The sequence below is a fragment of the Porites lutea genome, chromosome 6, assembly GCF_958299795.1.
Source record: "Porites lutea chromosome 6, jaPorLute2.1, whole genome shotgun sequence".
Lineage (NCBI taxonomy): Eukaryota > Metazoa > Cnidaria > Anthozoa > Scleractinia > Poritidae > Porites > Porites lutea.
In genome coordinates this window covers 7,330,129-7,351,586 of record NC_133206.1, presented here as the reverse complement: position 1 = coordinate 7,351,586, position 21,458 = coordinate 7,330,129, and the positions used below count along the sequence as shown (strand labels likewise).

Genomic DNA, 21,458 nt, shown 5'->3' with positions numbered 1-21,458 from the left:
TAGGCCAAACACCTAATATTGCGCTTTCGATTTCCCCCTCACCTGTAACAACCCAAAAACCAGAGAAAAAAATCACTTATTACTGGCCCTCTAAGATTCTAGAACTGCGCCTCTCACTTTGGAAGCAGGCAGGTAGGTGATTGAAACCGGAAAGTTATTGCCTAGCCCTAAAGCTTAGAGAGACCCACGCTATGTTTCAAGCGGTTAAAAGACCAGTAGAAATCGTGAAACGATGGCTTAATTTCAAAGCTATCTTCCTGGGCGGGCCAAAGCGTGAGAAATTACACATCGTTTATGTAGAACACACACATGTATACTTGAATCTTGAACAAATTAACACTTTTGTGCTTTAGGTGTTTGAATTTTTTCTTGGATTCTTGGGGACCTCCAGAGATAGTTAAAGGGTGGCGAAATTTATGTTAGAGTACAGCATTCTGCGGTAATATAACAGAATCGTTATTAGAGTCGACCCCCTGATGTTGAAGCGTAACTCTATTAATGTTCATTCAAACACTGGACAGCTCGCACTGCGAATTTGGCGCTTGTCAAAAGTGAGCACCGACTGGCCGTATAGGTGATTTTGGAAATATTTTTAACGGTTTCCGGCTAAAGGCCCACGAGTGCTTCGATCGTCCTCAATATCGAATGAGTGCAGTTTGTATCGCAAAATTGTGAAAAACTGCATTCTGTCAGAGGTCTATATGAAACAAACAGCGCCTCATAGTACTGTTTCACCTCAGATTTGATGTATAAAAAGGATGAAAGGTTGGTTTACACACCCCAGATTTGTTGGCAAGATTTTGTAAAGTAAACTTGTCGAACCCAAAAAATTCGGCCTGATTTGTTTTCCAAGAATTTGTTTACCAGGCCTAATCTACTGTGATCAAGAACCATTATGGCTTTTACCTGTGATAGAAAATGATTGCTATTTTTTTGCTAGTACATATATAGACTATTTGCTCTATGGCTCAAACGTGATAATTCTTGGAGATCTTATCTGTAATCGTATTGGAGGGGATCCTGAAGGTAATGCACAGAGCGATTTTCGTTCGACTTTTGGTCTATCACAACTCGTCAAAACCGCAACAAGAGTGACTGAAAAATCCAAGTCACTTATAGACGTTACTTTGACAACGAACGAGAATACCATTCATGCCTGTGATGTGATACAGTCTGCAATTAGTGATCACCGTTTAGTGAGCTTAACACTCAAATTAAAGACACCGAGACCAAGGATTTCGTTTGTGACCACGGGAAGTTATTAAAACTATGACCATGGTAGTTTTATTGAGGATCCGGCTAACGTTCGTTAATCTTTTTGACGATCCTGACGACCAAGTACATGCCTTTAACTGGCTTTTCCAATACGTTTTGGACAATCATGCTCCCATCAAACAAATTAAGATTCATTCAAGACCTAACCCATTTGTGTTAACGGAGATCAAAGGATTAATGAACACGCGTGATATGTGGCACAAAAGGGCTATGAAGACCAACGACAAATTACACTGGAATGCGTATCGCCATTTTCGTCAGGAAGTTAAACGTGAATATATCCAGGCTTGCCGAAAAAGAGCATGCTCGCTCTGAAATTCTAAAATCGAATGGCAAAACCAATTCTATTAGGAAAATTCTCAATCGGTACATTCCAGGGAAGAATACTCCATTAGCCAATGTCGAAAATCCGCTTCTCCTAGAAAACAAACTCAATGAATTTTATCACAGATATAGGTACAATGACAGCTTTGAAAGCCACGAAGCTAGCCGAGGAACACAATTTTAACATTCATGACACAGAGGGATTTGATCCGTGCTAATCTGATCGCAACTCCTGTCCAAACAATACCGCTCTTATTTGCATTTCAACACATTACCACAGGCGATGTGCATTATTAATAAGAGTCTATCGTCAGACAAAGCTCCCGGTTGTGATAAAGTTAACGCCAAAATCCTGAAAGACAGCTCACTAGTTATCGCTCCCATTATAGCAAGTCTTATCAACAATTCCTTTACTTTGATTACTTTTGCACTTCCATGGAAGAAAGCAGAAATCGTTCCAATTCTTAAGTCCGGGGACAGTGAAGAGCGTGCAAACACGAGGTCAATATCACCACTGCCTATTTTACCTCAAGTATGCGAAAGAGCGGCTCACTTGCAGTTTACCTGTTTCCTCGATTCAAACAATGTCATACATCACCTGCAAAGTGGAAATTCAAAACTTCACTCAACCGAGTCTACATCACTTCACCGATAAATTACTTAATAACATAGATCGAAAGAAGATATCTGTTATTGTTCTTTTGGACATGTCCAAAGCTTTTGATAGCATTCGACACGATCTAATGTTACGTAAACTTCGCAAAGCTGGTGTATCTGAGTCTGCGTGTGCCTGGTTCGAAAGCTATTTATCGCAACGTCAACAAGTCGTTAAATTTCAGAATACTGTATCTGATCCCTTATCCCTTAGGGTTGGGGTACCGCGAGGATCCATCATGGGCCCGGTGTTGTTTACATTGTATGTAAACGACCTCTTTCGAGTTTCAAAATATTGCGAGCCACTCGGCTGTGTGGATGACACTAAACTCTTCCTTGGGTTCCCGGTCAGCGAACTTAAGGACGTTATCTCTGCAGTAAACGAACATCTTAAGGAAATATCGATTTGGTGCTGCAGAATTTCGCTGCTCATTAACCTGAAAAAACAAATCTCCTTTATGTGGGCGTCCCACAACTCATGAGGACATTACCTACCACCTTATTACCAAGTGCGACAATGCTGGGAACTCAAATCAAGCCTGTAACAGTTGCAAAGGACCCGGGAGTGTACATAGATTGTCATATATTTACTTTAACGAACAAATCACTAAAACTGCCTCTGACTGTATGTTTAAACTAAAGAGAGTTAATAGGATAAAGCATCTCATAGATAAAAAAAACATTGATCTATCTTATAAATGCTTTGGTCTTCAGCAAATTATTTTATTGTTCGACGGTATGGAGTAGCATGAGCGAGAAGAACGTTAGAAAACTTCAGCTAGTTCAGAACTATGCCTGCAGAATCGTAGCTGGTTTAAGAAAGTACGATCATGTTTCAGAAACCCTAAGTCCCTTAAATGGCTTAACGTAAGGAATAAACTGCTTTTTAACAACCTAGAGATGGTGTACAAATGCTTAAAGAATCTAACACCGAGTTACCTTCACGGACGCTTTCAATATCGTGCAAAAATTCACCAAAGGGACACTAGACAGAATAATGATCTTACGTTGCCTCGGTGTAGGCTGGCCACTGGCCAAAAGACTTTCACCTACAGTGGGGCAAAACTGTACAGTAATAATAGCAAAGATATAAGAGACACGGGAGATCTTAACGCTTTAAAAAAGAGAATTTTTAAATACCTTTTTAATTCATAGATAGTTTTTTATTATTGAAAAGTAAATAGTCTTTGAAATTTATGTTTTATTATTATCATCATTATTTATAGAAATTCATTATTTTATCATCGAAATGTAAACACTGACAATATCACGCGCGCTTCAAACTAAACCAATTAACAGTTGGTTTAATTTGATCTTCATGAAAACTCTGAAATATTATTACAAATAACTACTGAGAAACTAGTTAGCTGTTTAACGATAGTGAAACTTTAAGGTTTTTTAAGGGTGTAAACCTTTCATATCCAGTTCATTTACCGTGGCCAAGAGACGTTAACAGGATGTAAAGTGTTTTAAATTTAGGATCTCGGAAATGCCATCTCAAATTAGAAAAGTTACCAAAACATAGAATTCAAACTGTAAAGTCTCTAGTTTTTTCTTTTTGACTAGGAGGTAATTTTTTGCTGACTCTTCATCTGACTTTTGGAATTAACCGTTTGAGCGTAGAGCGTGTTGTGATAATGCTCATTATAAACGGTTTCCACTCATGAGTTATGGCATTCCCACGAAACTTTCAAATGCGCTTTGTAAAGCTAGCTAGTGTTCTTGTCTTGCGCAGCACTGCAATGGCGTTTCGCACTTCGTGCTCTTTCCAGAGTAGAACCGAAACAGCCTGCTCGTATCAGTCTAATTTTAAAAACTTTGAACTTGAACCTGACGTTTGCCGTTTGCCGATTGCCATTAACGTGATTTCAAATCTCGTCAATAATACCGTGAAATGAATTCGGTGTATGACATTTGCAGACTGCAGACTGCAGACTGCCGACTGCAGACCTCAGACTGCAGACTGCAGACTGCAGACCGCAGACCGCAGACTGCAGACCGCAGACCGCAGACCGCAGACTGCAGACTGCAGACTGCAGACTGCAAACTGGGAAATGAATTAAAGTAATGTTAATTTTTGATGCAGCCCTGAAAAGCAGCTTGGCGAGCCGTAAAAGAAGAATCTCAGACCGAAATGAGATAAATTCAAAGATAACTCAATGGTGAAAGTGATGGGGCTAATTAAGTTTGAGAATTTTCTCCTCATACGTCATCCGTTCAAAGAATAAATCAATATCAAAACGATAAGTGCAAATAACTATTCATCTTGGCGCAGTAATTATAAAGTCTGCTTGGCTGATTTCATTTTTAACTTTCTTCTAAATTTCAGCGCAGGGAAAGGAAATAACACTGAAGCGCAAGTCATATTCCAGGTAAGTCAAATAAACTTGAGTAGAATAAAATAATTGACTTTCTAGTCAACCCTTACATCTGTATTGGAAACTCACAATTCCTATTCCTTAAATGAACTAAACAAAATCTCCTGGCTGTGCATATAAAGAAAATCGAAGTGAATCACTTGACTGCCTTTGTAGGCGTCAAAATCTAGGTGCCAATAGTATTAAATAATGAAAAAAAGACGAAGAATATTATTATTGACTTCATTTCCATCCATGAGACAGAAATCGAGGCAACGTGGAATGTTGTAATTTAGTGAGAGGAGTTCGATTAAAAATTTGGCATTTTTCCTAGGAATGGTAAAATCAGGCTGCTGAGGGAGGTTAAAAACTAAATCGCGTTTACATGCAACCTTACAACCTCACCATATCTGAGGGAATTTCCTCAAGATTAATTGATAGTCGCCAAGTACATAAACACAAAAATGGAGGGCTAACCTAACGTGTTTTCGCGGATCGCACTCTTCTACTTTTACTCAGTTGCTGCTGTGGTATGGCTTTCACTGATACAAAGCCTCCGCCAAAGGCATGTTTGGCATGAATTTGATGTGACACGATGTTGTAATCTTAAATACTTGAAATACCCAGTATTCGCTGTAGTTTTGGCCTCATTGTACCCATACACAAAAAAGATGATCAATCCAACGTCGAAATTACCGAGGTATTACTCTGCTCTCAGCAGGAGGTAAGCTCTTTCAACTATCCTTAATAAAAGATTGTACGTCTTAATGAAGGCGGTTTCAGAAAAAAATGGATGGCACAAATGAACTCATCTCTACTTGAAAAGCGCTTATTGACAAGTATGTAAAATTTATGCCAAAGAAAAAACGAAATCTTGTCTTTTCATGCTTCATTGATTTTAGAAAAGCTTTCGATCTTACACCCCGACAGAAGCTATTCGACAAACTGAGAAGAGGAGGTATTCAAAGGCCTTTCTTAGAAGTATTGATTTCTATAAACTCGAACGACAAATTGGTGGTCAAAATTGCCAACAAATTAACCCTTTTTTTTTTCCTTGCCACTCCGGGGTAAAGCAAGGTTACATGTCATCACCTACTCTCTTCAACTTTTATCCCAGTGATCTACCTAAACTACTGAATTCTGCAGCAATTTCAGCGAGCATATTTCTAGGAGAAAAATTTATAAATTGTCTCTTAAATGCAGAAGACCTAGTGATCTTTTCTAGACCTAAAAAAAAAAAAAAGCAAAAGGCCTGCAAAACCTTTTAAATAAACTGGAATCTTTCTGTGATTATGCTGATTTAGATGTCGGATAATTAAAACAAAAGTTACGATTTTTAGTAACTTGACAAATCCCTAAATAACCATTCGTTCAGATATGGCGCAAATAAAGTAGAACCCAAATCGTACAAGTGCTTCTGCCTAATACGTAGCCCATATGGAAATTTTAATCTCGCTAGACAGGAAGCTGCCCTCAAGGCTCTGTATAAATTGAGAAAAGAGATCAGAGGCTTCTTTAGAGCCAGGGAATTACTGTAAAAACATGGCATGTCAATAAGTACTCACACGAGTATAAAACTTCCTCTAGTCAGACAGAATTGATGTATTACCATTAGGTTGTGGTAGTGTTCAGTAAAACAGCTTCGTCGACGCCTTATTTTCTTCACGTGGGAAATACTATGGCGCAGGCAGGATATGACTTGGGGGTTTATCCAACTGATTTTAATAAACATTACCTAACTGCACATGGTATTCTCGGGCGGAACAATGGATTTAGACCCAAACAAGACATATGATTATCATACAGCATATGATATTCAGCCTACAAAAGTTGTTTACATTGTGGATCTCAATATGAACCGAAAAAAAATACTAAATATTGCTTTGGATAAAAACCGCGGCAACAGCGCGGCAACTGTGAAAATAGTTAGTGATTTGGAGACAAAATTGGGCCCTTATAGAATTAAAGAATAATGTGTATAGGGAAATACTTGAAGAATTTTATGATTTAAGTGATGGTCAGTGATGCTTTTTTTTTAGTAACTATAAACTGACATTAGGAGCATCAGGTATCACATTTACAGGTATAAATCCCAACAAAACATTCCACCAAAAGACTATTGCATATGTTCAGGAAGGAGGATTGAGATTACAAAATGAAACATTGGATTTAACATTATTCAGTAAAATGGACTTTACAATTAGTCCAGCCATATGGTGTAAAAAAAAAACTTAATCGTGCACTTTGGGGTAAAAGCATCAAACTTGGCACAGTGATAGTACAAGTCCTAGCGACTATTTTTAGCCATGTACCCCACTCAAATATGCGCAGGGGGAGGCAGATTGTGCCCTAGGGGGGAGGGGCCATGGTCTTTTTGTTTTGGTCCTGAAAAGACTCAAAGAAGGGAGAAAAGCAGTCTGAAAAGCTTTTAAATTCCCATTTTCTTAACAGTAGCAGAAGATAAAACTTATAAAATACCTGTTACCTACTTTTTCGAGAGATTTTATGAAAATATTTGAATAAAGTGTGTGAATAATTCTTGTCAGAGGGAAAAGCCAGGTAGAGGCAAGTTAAGTTATCAAGGGCGGAATTAATTTTGAGTTAAAAGCACACAATATTATTATAGGTGCACCCACTGACACTCCAAAACACCTTATTAATATGTTTGAGATACTTCCTGATGGAACAAACAAAACTTCATACGGAAGAAAGAAAAGGCCAGGCTACTCAGGGAAATTCAACATGGCGGACTGGAATGGCTGGTCTTTTTGCTCGCGTGTGAGACTATGCCGTTTTTCACCCTCGGAAAGATGTTCCATTTTTATACTTTTATAAAAGTGAATTTCACTTTATAGGAATTTAAATTATCCGTCAACCAACTACAAAAATAAAATATGAAACACTTACAGAGACCTTCAGAGTGGGGTCGAGTAGGTCCTATTAGAGAGATTAAGATTCACGTTTACGCCAAGCGGCAAACGTCAGATTCAAGTTGAGAATTTCTCAGAGTAGAAAATAAGCAGGTAAAAACCGTCCAGAACAATTCTTATGTATAAAACTGACGTGAAACTACTTGTTTTTTTAGTTGAAGTAATAAACACTTAACGAAAATTAAGGGGAGTGAAAGCATTTTCATCTTCCATCATTGTTGCCCCCACTCAAATTTTGATTATTTCTAGTTTTCATATAATAATATATTACTTATCTCCCTTACACTCTATTTTTATCTTAATATCAAAGACTGAAAGTGCCGAGCTGTAGAAAAAACGGAGGAAAAAAAAACCGGAAAAGCTTATAGTACAAAATTGTGTCAGAATCGACTGAGACAGGGCTTTTTGTGCCAAAAAGATTCTTCAGAAAATTTCGATTCAGTGCAAAAGAGTCAGATTCACGGTATGATTCCGATTGCCACTTAGCATGCCGAATTCCCTTGAACATAGCTGTGTATGCCTTTGAAACACCCGACAACTGACACTTAGAGCTACGTGAAAACGGACACAACAATTCACAATGTTGCGTGTGTTTGCATGGGGAAAAACGTTTGACTGGTTTCAGACTTTGCGCAACAACTTCGATCCCAACAACACTGAACAACATGCAACAGGGTGTGCAAAATGAAACAGTATTGGGAGTTGTTGGCCAACAATGTTGCGTCCATTTGCAACGGTTTTTTAAAGATCAAAGTTACTCTGTGAAAAAAAGCACAAATAATAATATATACAATAATATAGTATATACAATATTTATAGAGCGCCAATTCCCAATGGTCCAAAAGCGCTTTACATAATAAAAATAACAACAAAATCCTAAACCTACAAAACTACAAAACTACATTGTCATCCTATAAAAAAATGTAAAAATCAGTTTAATAAACTAAAGAGAGCACACAAAAAAAAACAAAGCGAGTGACAGATGAAAAGATGATGACAGTAGAATGAAGTTACCTCAAAGGAGCACTACAGATACAAAGGCCGCTCTGTCAAGCATCTGTTCTTCAGTGTTAGTGAGCTTCACATCGATTCACAAAACCTATACTTTTAACCTCGGTGCAAGAAACATTTCTCGCATCCTTAGAGATAAATCACAACTCGTTAAACTAACTGCTGGTTTTTATAGTACTTGATGCATTGCCAGTAGTACCAGGAGTAAAAAATCAAACCGTGAAACAAACTTATGACGACCCCATATGCTACGCCGGCACTGCGCTCACAGAACTATTGTTTTTTAGTTCCTTGGAGAACCAAAATGATTCAGTGTTCAAGTTATCGGAGCCACCTAGAATGAATGCAGCAAGGCTAAAGCAGAGGAGCTGGTTGATATTTCACAGCAAGTTCACATTACAAATGTAAACACATAAAAGAGCAGTGTCTAGATTTAAAGCCATAAAAAGATGGTCGTGAAGTCCTCCTGGATTTAAGTAAAGACGCTGAAATTGTTCAGCAGAACGCCACAGAGAGAAAAACCGATAGCGAAGCAATGAGGATTGCAAAAGAAGTCAGATATTGCACAATGGGACCTCCTTAGTACGGAAAAAAGCTGGTTTCATTGGAGATTTGAAATTAACTGCCAAGAAGTCTCACATCCGTTAGTCTTTAAGAAGTTAAATTATATCATTCCGGGCTGGTGGAGCTACAAAAGTATTAAGACGTGCAGTCAAATGCAAATGTGGCTAAATAGATCCATGGGTATAAAAACAATTATAGACGGTGGAATTTATGAAAAACCACATTTGATTTATGAACATACAACAAAAAAAAAATTAAAATTACAAACTAATAGTCATGATGAAATTTCTAACACTTTACTTAACAGCTTCAATGGTAAACGAGCTGTGTTTTGGCTAACTAAAAAAGGTAGCGGCCCTTCACCAGAGGTTAAAGCTTCAATATCCAATTATTCCTCAATTGTAACACAAAGTTCAAATTTTTTAGCTATGGATTACTATAAATTCAAAATATTCTCAGAAGATGCAGTGATCCATAAAGTAATGTATTCTCCAAATTACTACAATTTTGATTCCTTACAATATCACAAAATAATGATACAAGAGAAGTTAAACAGCTCATATATCCTATAATAGTCTAAACTAATAACATATATGAGTATATTCAACTTCAACCACATTGATAAAAATAAAACAAAAGAAGAGATTCAGGAGATTAAGGAGTTGTATAAATATTACCACTATAGACACTGGTGCTATCAAAAAGCTTATAAATATTTCAAAAAAAAAACTTAGCCATAAATATGGCTTCCACCGGTTTGATAGTAATCGGGACTGTTGCGGGTGTATTGACGGCCAATCCAGCAATTATTGGAAGCATATCTGGTGCTGGTTTGGCACTTAAGACTTTCCCTGGGACTAAAAATATAAACGAAAGATTGAAATGAGCAAATTTGCCTATTCAACTTACGAGAAAGTCTTGCTCGACCTCAGAACTGCGCTTCGTGGCGGATCCTTGAATAAAGATGATTTCCTGAAGGAATTGAATATTTTAGATGACACAATTGTAGATTTTTCCCCATTGGTGACAAAATTTGAAAAACACTATGGGAAACAATTCCTCTCTCGTCCAATAGATACTAAATAATGTCTCCATCGATAAAAACAGGATGGCGGACTGAGCACATGCCTGGATAGTACTTCGTGTAAGGTGGCCTAAGGCACAATCTTTATACTAGAGTAAAGTTTATGTCCGGTGAGTAGGGGATTCCCCCCACTTCCTGTCTAAGACATAAACTATCTTCATCACTAGCTATAATATTTTAACGTGGTCTTTGACCGAGTGAGAGGAATAAACTTGTATTTTATTCCTAAAATGTCGAATAATTGCTTGAGAATAAAATTGACACTAATCATCCGCCTCCGGCTAGTATCAAGTTCCGGTGAAACCTGGTCAATCTGAATATTCTCAGAATTTTTCTCTGTTATAATATCCTATCTCTATATATTATTCTTTTGAGCAATATCATTCATGACATTCAAAATATGATATTTTCTGTGGTATACAGATTTCTTTCTTATCCCAAGTCTATTCTCATAAAAATCCACAAATTCATTCGGCGATTTAAACCTGTGGACAGAGCCGCAATTAGTACAGACTATTTTAAAGCCGTCTACAGTTATATTTGGTCGGTCGCAACATTTTGTTTCCACACTTTTAACATCTGTCAATTGCTCATCACAAAACGGACAGATAGCTTGATTCTCTTCGTTTAATAAAAACTCATGAATATTTTTACACTCCATCTATTTTATACTACTATATATTAATATCTCTTCAAATATATTTGCTCCCACAGAGATTGCGTATTATCAGAGGGAAAAAAACCCTTGGAGGAGACACAAATCACGGCCCACATTGAAGAAAATAATAAATTATAAAGCTCGTTTAAAATAGTATTAGGATGTGTCTCGGAGAAGGTATTACATAAATTGGCAAAACGCAAGGCCTTTCTAACTAATACTAGTACCAGATACCCTTGTTGATATTGTCGTAAAAACCGTGCGGCGGCCATATCAACATTGGAAGGGAAAAATTGGCAAAATGGGATACTAGGAAAAATAACAGATTACATGAAAAATTCCTTGTAGACGGTGTCAGGGTGTTGTGGGTACAGCTATAACTGACCCGGTCTAAACTGAGTTGGTAGAAGTACCAGTTCACTCTCAAGCCATAGAGGAAGAAAAAACAAAATGAAATAAAATGAAAAAGTGTAGAGTTCTTCGAAGATGGCTAGCCTAGAAGGTCGGAAGTGGTGGTGGGCAAAACAAACCAAAAAACAAAACAAAAAAAACTTCTAAGGAGTGACTGGGGAACGGGGAGGGATGGGAAAATGGGGGGAGGGGGGGCCCCTCCTGAGGTCTGGTGGCCACCAGTTTTGTTAATTTTGGCAGTGGCCGTAAGCATAACTATGGATTCCATCATCCAGAACATCAAAACGGCCCAAACTTATTTCCAATCTGGTGAAACTCGCGCCTAATTGTGCGCATGCTGTGTAAAATTTGTTTCCCATTCAATAAGCAATCTTTATAATTTTCATGAGTAATGTTCTTCTTGATCAAATATTTTCTAAACCCGTTAGCAGTCTTCTCATTTTTACCATTGTCTTTCACATAAGAATGCATCTTACTCCTGAGCCCAACAAATTCCACAATAGGCATACCGGCTACTTTTGTTATCCGTTGAGTCAAAAAATGGACTCTCCTTTGGATAATCACTATTGCCAAACAGGTTTTTATCCTCCCATAGTTCTTTGTAAATATCCTCTGTCTCTATCTCATAACAAAGGCTATCTGTATCTGTAAATAACAATTTTGTTCTTTTTTCCGTACCTGCTTTTAATGTAATTATAGTGGAAATCATACATTAGTCTCTTTGAAAGATCCAGAAAGCACATTCCCACATAAGCTGGTCTGTCGAGTGTCAGTAATTCTTTTATTTTATGAACCGCTACAAGGTCCTCATTGAATATTTTAGTATTAACGTATGTTGGCTTGGATACTAATTTGGATAACTTCTTCTTATCAGTCACCAATCTCACGTCAACACGCTTTCTTATGTTCTACATTGTTTTTCCAAATACGCTGTTGTTTAATAGTTTAGAAAAGTCCTTTTCAAAAGCATTCTTAGCACCCATACGCTTCTGTGTGTTAAAATTAATGCATTGCCCCAACCATGGTGACTGGTCAAATTCCAAAACTCTATGTACTTTCTTTAGTTTCAAACCAAGAGACAGATAGAGTTGCAAATTCCTATAGTGCATGACATAATTCTTTTTACTGGATAGTGTTGGAATAAGCTTAGCAACCTGCTCAACTGTAATTTCAAACTGTTCCTGGATATTTTTACAGTATGGTGAGAGCATATCAGGTGTCACCTTCATTTTTTCTGCAGCAAAAGGATAATCATTGTGCAGTTCATGTAACTCCTGAGGATAGTCTAAATCTACCTCAAATATATATCCCTTTTTATTATCAGGCATTATTATATGGCCATGTCTCAAACGGACTGCAAACAAACAGATTCAAGAATTTGACTGGTTAAATCGATCTTGAGCGCGGTCTAGATTTTGCCATCTAGACCGGCATCTAGACCGATGTTGTTGTAACATACGTACAGTTGTCCTCAAAAAGTTACAAACAAAGAATAGGAATAAATTGGCTTGTTCCTGTAAATAATACTAAATGGAAGAATCAGTGGACCTTCACGAGGAGGCAGGTAAAGAAAACGAGCAAACGTTGGCAAATATGAGTCCTGACGAGAAAGCTACGAGCAAAGATGAAGTCGAAATTGAGAAATTTTTGCAGGAGCAGAAATCAAAAAACACTCAATACCAGACTAAGAGCGATTTAAACGCATGGAAGAAATTTTGTGACTCACTGAAAGAGTCTAGAGCAATTGGAAACATACCTGCCAATGAGCTCGACCTTCTTTTGTCCAAAATTTTCATCGCCGTTCCTAAACAAAATGGCACTGAGTACGAGCCGGGTACTTTAAGCGGCTTCCAGTTTTTTGACACAAACAAAAAGGTTTCTAATCACTCCGGTAAAGACCAGCGTTCGACGACTTCTCGAAGCAGACGTTCAGCAAAACTTCGTTGCACAGCTGAGCGGTCACAAAAATTTGAAAAGCCTCGACAGCTACCATTCAGTATCTCTGAAGCGACAGCGAGAAATGTCTGCTATCCTGAATGGTGAGCCAGGTACATCCGATCAGTCCGAAGAAAACCAAGTCAGTACCTCCACTACAACACAGCAAAATGTCTTCACAGTCCAACAAATCCGGCCTCAGGCAATTTTTGCCAGAGCGCATATTGGCCTGCTTAAGATCCGACGACGGCAGACGTCTGTGACGGCGAGCGGAAGTGAAATTACTGCTAGAAAGACTTCCTGCTGCCGTCGTTACGAAGTCTCCCGCCGTAGCGGCCTTGTCTGTGACGTGAAGAAGGCCATTTTGCCGTCGCGTGTAAAACGTGAGTAAACTTGACACTTAAACACATTTTGAGCGAAATTCTTTAGCACTGTTAACAGTTTATTCTCAGTAGACCATTTTTGTCGAATTTCTAAGCGACTTAAACGATTTGAACACGGTATTTAAATTAAATTTGTTTGCCTTCTCTAAACAGTTTGACTCGTTAATCGCCATGGACTCGGTCAACTCGACAAAGAAAGCAACCCAGTCAGTTTTACAAGTTTTTTCTTGTGTTTATTGATGTGTTTATTAAATTGAGGTCCAATGGATTTTGTCACTCATCTTTTCTCGAAAAAGCGTTTTTTTTTTTCGCGGCTTCTCTTACAATGTAATTTTAATCAAGAGCTTTCAGTAAGGCAAAAAAATTGCATCGGCGTTGAGACACGAAACGCTTGCTTCTCGAAACTGCTCAAAATACAACATCACGATAAGTTTATGCTTGAATTAGGCGGCATATTGCACATGTACACATGTACACATGTACACAAACATGACTAAGACCGCTTTGATTTGCTTTAGAAAGATCTGAACTGATTTAACGGTGAATCGATTTAACCGGTTTCCAAGGTCCCCTGTTCGCATGTATACGAGTCAGGCAACCCCATTGCCTCTTTGAGAACAGCTGGTACGTCACTTTTCCTGAAACGAAATTCTGCTAAGCATTCACTTTCGTCAAGCCTGTCGAGGTCAAAATGTTCGTAATTCTGGCAGGGAATATCCGGGTTTTTAGATCTGTTGACATTATTCAACAGTAAAAATTCATCTTCTGAAATGTCGCCATCATCGAAACTTGTCAGTAACAATTCACGAACCTTTCTAAAAGTAGCCATCGCTCTTGTATTTATTTCTTAACTTCAACAGGAAAAGGCGCTGCAACAACCCGCCGCCGCGCGAGCTTTCTTAATGCTATTTTTCGCGCTATTGCGACGGCGACCTCACCCAAGCCCCCTCGACCAAGTCTGCCGTCGTAGAATCTCGCCGTCGTCGGATCTTAAGCTCACTATTGACAAGTTCGAAGGCTGCACATTTAACATCAACGTTTTCTGTGGTGATCAGTCGAAGATCGCAAGACCGAATGAAAACCGATCGCTGAGCGATCGAGGCACAAACAGGTATTACTTACATTGCAGTTGCACTTTTCGTCACTTTTCATAAATTGCTGTTTCAACCACAAGCTTTTTCATTGAACCTGTATGAAAAATTTTGTCTCCATTCATTGACGAAGTTTGTACAAAACTGGACTTTTTTCCCGTTTGGACTGGAGACCAGTGACAGAAGAAAGCCAGCTAAATTCTTGAGCCCGCGCAGGGAGGCAAATAAAATTATTTGTGTTTTTGTTCCCTTGATTTCTTGTTTGGCCATATAATAAACATCTTATTAACCGAGCTAGGTCGGTCTGCATGGGAGAATCTTGACCTCGGTCGCTGGTACAGACCTCACTGCGTTCGGTCTGTACTAGCGACCTCGGTCAAGATTCTCCCATACAGACCTCCCGCTGGGTTAATAAAAGCTAAATATAGTCTTTCTCATAATCTTATTAAGTTGCTTGGGGGTTAACCATTTGAATCCACCTGTTGGAAGGCACTGAGACATCGCCCATCCAATAAGTTGTTAGCGTCTAGATAGTGGATGTACTTACTGGATTTCTCTGAATTATACTCTTTCATGTACTTATTATTTGCTTCCCCATATCGGTTAGTAATGTAGGAAATCCTACCTCTCATCCCCTTTTCAACAAATTTGAACATATCCACATCAGTCATAAGCTCCATTTTTTATTTTCAACATAGCATCCCAACTCAAGCCAGCCCTCATCTGTAAGAACACTATAAAATTCCTCTTTTGGGGTAGTTGTTGGTCGCTAAACTTCTGGAAACTGTCCATTAATCGTATTATTTTTTCTTTTTTTTTTCTTAAGAGCTAGTTTCTCCCCCTTGAATGCCTGAGAAGAGTAATTAAACTTATCTGCAGGAAGGTTGTCTGCTAATCTCCCCAAACTACTAGCCATATATTGGAAACTTGCGTGTGTTTACCCAGCATAAATGCCATGTATTTCTCCATATTATTAGGGATGCAGTTTATATCAAAATTATTGCTTTTTACTATGGAACCTATCTCCTCCATAACAAAATGGGAATCATAACGTCTCAAATTATGGAAAATGACTGGGATCTTAAACTTTTATCCGCAGCATCAGATTACAGTCCTGATGCGCAGATCCCCTGTACTGCCCAGTAATGTGACAATGATCCCTGACCCGGATATCTGTTTCCTTATACTGTTGGCCGCAAATATGGCACTCCGTTGCAGACTTAAACATCTGTTCCTCCTCATTAGTCATATTCAGAGGCTTCTTGAATTTGGTACTAATAATCTTCTAGCAGTATTGCACTTCTGAAAGCATCTGTTGTATGAACTTACTAATAGAATCCTCCCCTCTGTAAATTTTCACTGGTTTAGTATATTTATCATTATAAAATAACTGAGATAGTACGCGTGATCTGATTGGTCAAAAACCTATGGTTTATTATGCCGTAACCCATAGAAAAAGGCATCCGGACCACGAGCCATAAACAAAACCGGCTATTGATCTGCTATCAACGATTTTAGAAAGGCTAAAAAACAGAACAAGTTACTTACCCTGCCCTTCTTAATATTAAAAGCGTTGGTTTCCACATTTTATTACTGAACCTCACAATTCGCTTCTGCCATAGCTTTAGAAGTTATAAAGTGAAAAGCTGGAAAACAGTTTACATTTCACGACGATGCCAATCGCAGAGAAAGACAACAACTGCGTGAATTTCTGGTGTAGAAAGTCTCTAGGAAACCTTAACCATGTGCCAACCAGCAACAAAACGGATACTTTTAGCGTTCTTGATTTATTTTATGTCAAAATTAAATTCCTTAATGAAAGAAATTGTTCCAAAAGAGATCTCTGATCAAGATATGGTACAAAATCCGCCTCTGTAGGTTGTAAACAAGCTGCCAACGATGATGAAAGGTGTCAGAGTTTTGGGCTGGTTTTTTCCAACATTTGCACAAATTATTCGGTGATATGGATGCCATAACCTACCTCAAACCACCTGACTTCACGAATCGACAATTATTAAGGCCAATATGTGGCTACGGCAAAGAAACCTTTCTCCACCACTGACATATTTTCATCGGTCGCTATACGTGCATAAAAAAGTTACATGCGACAACTTCGCAAATGCAGCCACGTCGTTACCGCAGCATTTCTTGATCATAATAAAGTCCAGAAAACAGATCTCAAACCACTGCGGCTTGTAAAAAGTGAATGAAGTCCTCCATTACAATAGCTGTCAATTCCGTCTGTAACAATGAAATTCTTACGGATCGACTCAACAAAATACAGCTGCGTACAGTGTGGTGTTCAATTAATTTCTACTTCTGTAGTAAACAAACCATGAACGTATCAGTCTTTCATTGTATGTTCGCAGGAATATGTGTTGACTTTTCCTGTAAAACGGCTTTCATAAGTTATCATGTAATGAGTGCAAAAACTCGTGTTTTGAAGTGCTGCTGTTTGTTGTTTGACTGAACTGAGTTTTGAGAAAGTTCAACGCTATTAAATCGTGAGTCATGATTGGCTTATGATGACTTTAGAGAGAAGACGTGACTTGATCACGGTATTCGAACCATATTTTTTTACCTAAAAGACTCAATTCTACTAGAAGTTATTTTATAAAAGCAATAGACCACACTTTCTATGGGTTAACCGGCGTGATAACCCACGTGGGATGTTGGGAGAACACGAGAAAAGCTTGTAAATCACGAGCCGAACTTAATTGTAGCAGCATACTACTCAACCATAGCACCACTTGGCTGGCATCCTTGTACTTTCTCATTAATAGCTTCAAAATCAGCTTATATAACAAAGGGCGCAGGCATCTGCTTATGATAGTTCTGAAACTGGAGTATATTATTGCCCTTTTGAGGCATTCTTATTGCTTGTTCGCCATTTATTACCATACAATTAGTCTTATGCTTAGAGAGTACTTCTTCGGCGCTGAAACATTGGAGACAATGCATGCAGAAATGATTTCTCTCCCTGTGCTTAGTCTTGTACATCAAGCTATTAAAATCTTTTATTAGTACATAATGTTTCTTTTCTCCCTCAGTAATTAACAATAGGTATTATTCTGCTTAGACACATAAATGGGATAAAACTGTTTGTCCTCATAGCCAAAAACATTAACACTTATGCTATTTTGCACCTCAATTTTGGTATAATCTTTTACACTAATAGGAAAGTCAGTACCTTGGTAATTTATTTCTTCTGCCATCCTCTTGTCTGATTTTTTGATTCTATATGGATAATCCTGTTGTGGATTCAAATATCATATATGACACCAACGAAAACACTCATTGTCATCATTCTTCATATTAACGAATCCCTTTGTAGCATTTCGGAGCTCTGCTGGCAGGGGTATATGTAAACTACCTTTTGTGGGTTCATGCACTACTTTATTTTTTTCTGAGCTTGCGAGCGGGCGGAATCCTCGAAATCCTGCAATCTGATTGGTTGCGAGAGCGGGCGTTTTTTTACGATCTTGCCCGCTAACCCGGGCGGAATCGTTGGCAGCTTCATTCACAAGTTTGTTTGCTGTTTGTGAATGAGCAAAACTGGCGATTTTTAACCATTTTCTTTTGAAACTTGCGCTATTATTAGCGTTAGCTAGAATTTTATTATTCAGAAAAAACATCTGAAGGGAGAATCAAGCAAGTCAGCCAAGAAAACCGCTTAAGTAAAGCAAAACAGGCGGCTCGTAATGTCGCTTCACTAGCTTTATAGCCTACGCTGTAAGTACTCCAATCTTGCTCTTATGCACCTTTTATTCGACATTTTTCCTCTGTTTGTATAAGGTTTGTTTTCCTTTCTTGCTGTCTGAATCTAGATTCTGCCGTTTTTCATTGCATTTTGCCTCGCTCGTTTTCTACTTTTCAGAAACGGTTGTTGTCAACGATTGCATGTAGCTTTCAATCTTGAATAAACAACACGAACAACTTTTCCAGCAGTCAGTTATCGCCGTTTTATTTCTATGTTTATATAACTGTTTAGTTACTCACGTCGCTTTCTTTTATTCCAATTCACTTCAAACCCTAAGATTGGTATGTGTAATTAACTCTTTTTATAAAGCCTTTGTGCAGTTTTTATCCCACTCGATTGAATTTATCTTAAAGTAAATATTCAGCCGAAGAGAATCTTTGCTGTATTTTCTTTGCTGTGGCTTTTAAGTTCGTCAATTCTGTTATCCTTGTTTGACACTCAGATTATGAATTGTCTACCAAGACACAAATCCTTTCTTTATTCTAAAGAGAGCTTAATTGTGACAATATAAATTACAGGTTAAAAATCATGTTGTAATGTTTTGTTTTGGTTTGCCATCGATCAGGCGCTTTGAATAGCAGTACAAACGCATCCGTCTTCAACACACATAGGTTGGAGGCTGCAGTAAAATTTTCCTGAATCTTTTAAATCTCAGTAGAAAAAAAATAAAAATGTTATTCACCGGCCTAGATCGGTCCGTATTGGGAGAAACTGTGCCCTCGGTCTGAGTACGGCCTCGGGCGGTACTCAAGACCCGGGGCACAGTTTCTACCAATACGGACTTCCCAGCCGGTCAATAACATATATGTATTGATATAATGTTCCTGCTACTAATAGGAACAGGCCTTTATGCTGGGATGGGATTATTCTCAAAATAGCGGATTAACTTAACTCCCATTTTTGTGTAGGAATAGAGCGTGCTTCTCTCTGTCTCCTCGGAGCAGGAATATGGCGTGCTTCTTCCCTCACTCGTACTAAATTCTCGAACTCACTATCTGTAAGCCCAGATAACAATCTTCTTATAAGTTCATTACGTCGGCTCATTATATTATTACTATATATAATATTTTACATATCTGCGCTTATATTCTGCATACTAGAGTAAAGAGGCATCTCTTTAAGTGCCGACAAACCGGTTCAAACCGGATTCCCAAGGTCAAGGTCAAATCCAAAATGGCCCCATACCCTCATGTTCTATACTGCTCAAACTAAAAACTGCCGAGAGGCTTCCGCAGATGCTGTATTTTCTTTTGCAATTGTTAATGTTTTTATCGAACATGAACGAACAAATGCAGAGTAAGTGGGATAAATAGAAGATATTTAATTTCAACGTGCATGTAGCAAGAAGTTGATTGTATTAAAGCGCTGTGTTCGCCGTAGTTGTCCGATTGCTCATTTTCTTTTTTTCTTCAAGGAAATCACCTTAACGAAGGCTATTTCTTGCAATTAACTTTCAGTGACAATGGCAAAGCTGATGGTTGCTTTAGTGATTGTGGCACTGCTCGGATTAATATTTACTCCGGATGTTGGCGCTATCATTGGCTCGAAAAGTTACAGGAAACGTCCCGATGACAGGAGTAAAAAGACATCGCGCATTTACGAAGATGCCAAGAACAACGACAACACTGCCCACGTCAAATATAAGGCCCGATCACTGCAAGGCTGGAAATGACAACCAAGACTAAATAAACTAAGCATGTCTTAACAATTTGAAAAAATAGAAACTGAAAACGATTACGGTACTGTTAGAGTTAAATTAATTGTAAGCGCATTCTAAAATTTGAAAAGAAGAAGAGAAGAAAGAAAGAAAGAAAGAAAGGAAAGATTTACTAATTCTGCTGTATCAAGGCAAAGGAAATAAACAATCGGTTAGTTAATAGATCCGTTTGCTTTATTGATAGAGTAATATATTAAAGATTTAGCCAAGGCTAAAAGAGAAATTTACTTACAACAATAAACTTTAAACAAATAAGCTTCAACCCGTTGCAAAGAAATCTAGAAATATATCAAAAGACGCTTCTATCAAGCTAATAAATAAACATTTACAACAAGAGTACATTATAAATCAAATTTTAGTAATAGCGGAGCTCCTCGCGCGCGCGAAGCGCGCGCAGAGCGGAGCACCATGGGTAAGAAAATTTGGTAAACTATCCATCTGAGAAAATTTGGTTATGACGTAGCGTACGCCCGCCCGCCCGCCCACCCGTATACACGCCCACCCGTATACACGCCCACCCGTACACACGCTTCATGTAAGCCGATGTCAAATGTCACAATAGATCTTGCACAACTCGACTAGCCTCTTAGTTATGTAAGCCATCCGTATGAGTACGATTAGATTGACAGCTGTCAAAATTAGGCATCCGCTGACAATTATCAGATGACTATCTCGCGGGCTCAGATGAAAGACCAGTCGTTTTGCCCCTTACATATAAGCTGATATAATATGTCACACTTACCAATTCAACATAAAAACAAAACTACGCCGGGCAAGGCTGTCAGTTGACTGACAGTCGTTTAAAGATATATTGGCAAGCCAAATTAAGGTCAATTGACAGCTGTCAAAATGGGACATGTGCAGACCACTATCAGAAAACTAATAACGTGGGCTCAGGTTCGCTCAGGTACACGATCTGGCATTTTCAACTACATGCCGGACGGATATGTCTTACTCACACTCGTAGTCTGTTAATTCGAATATTCGCCATTCTAATGAAGGTTAATTGACAGCTGTCAAACTAGAGTATACGCTGACCATCATCACCTGAGTGTATCGCCGGCTCATTTGTCTATCCATTGAGGTCACGTAGTGTTTAAAGTTTTGCGCTGATATTTTATTTGATCACGGGCTCAATTCGTCCCAAAGTCCCATAGCTTAGAAAATCGATCCATCTTAGAAAATTCGGCAATCACGTGACCATACACCGACCAACCGACCTTCCGTCCGTCCGCACCACAGGTATACCAATGTTTAATCTCACACTTTCTAGCTAGTTCGGGAGCCTGCCAGGGGCCTGCAAC

At 38.5% G+C, this 21,458-nt stretch overlaps 1 long non-coding RNA gene across 4 annotated transcripts in view; it reads left to right on the top strand.

Annotated features, from left to right (window-relative positions):
* LOC140940985 (uncharacterized) overlaps positions 1-20,493 on the top strand; it is a 223,164-nt gene extending 202,671 nt beyond the window's left edge. For all 4 annotated transcript variants that reach the window (XR_012166401.1, XR_012166400.1, XR_012166398.1 and 1 more), the window contains exon 4: positions 19,852-20,493. This is a non-coding gene — a long non-coding RNA (uncharacterized lncRNA). The remainder of the gene's footprint in view (positions 1-19,851) is intronic.
* The last annotated feature ends 965 nt before the right edge of the window (positions 20,494-21,458 follow it).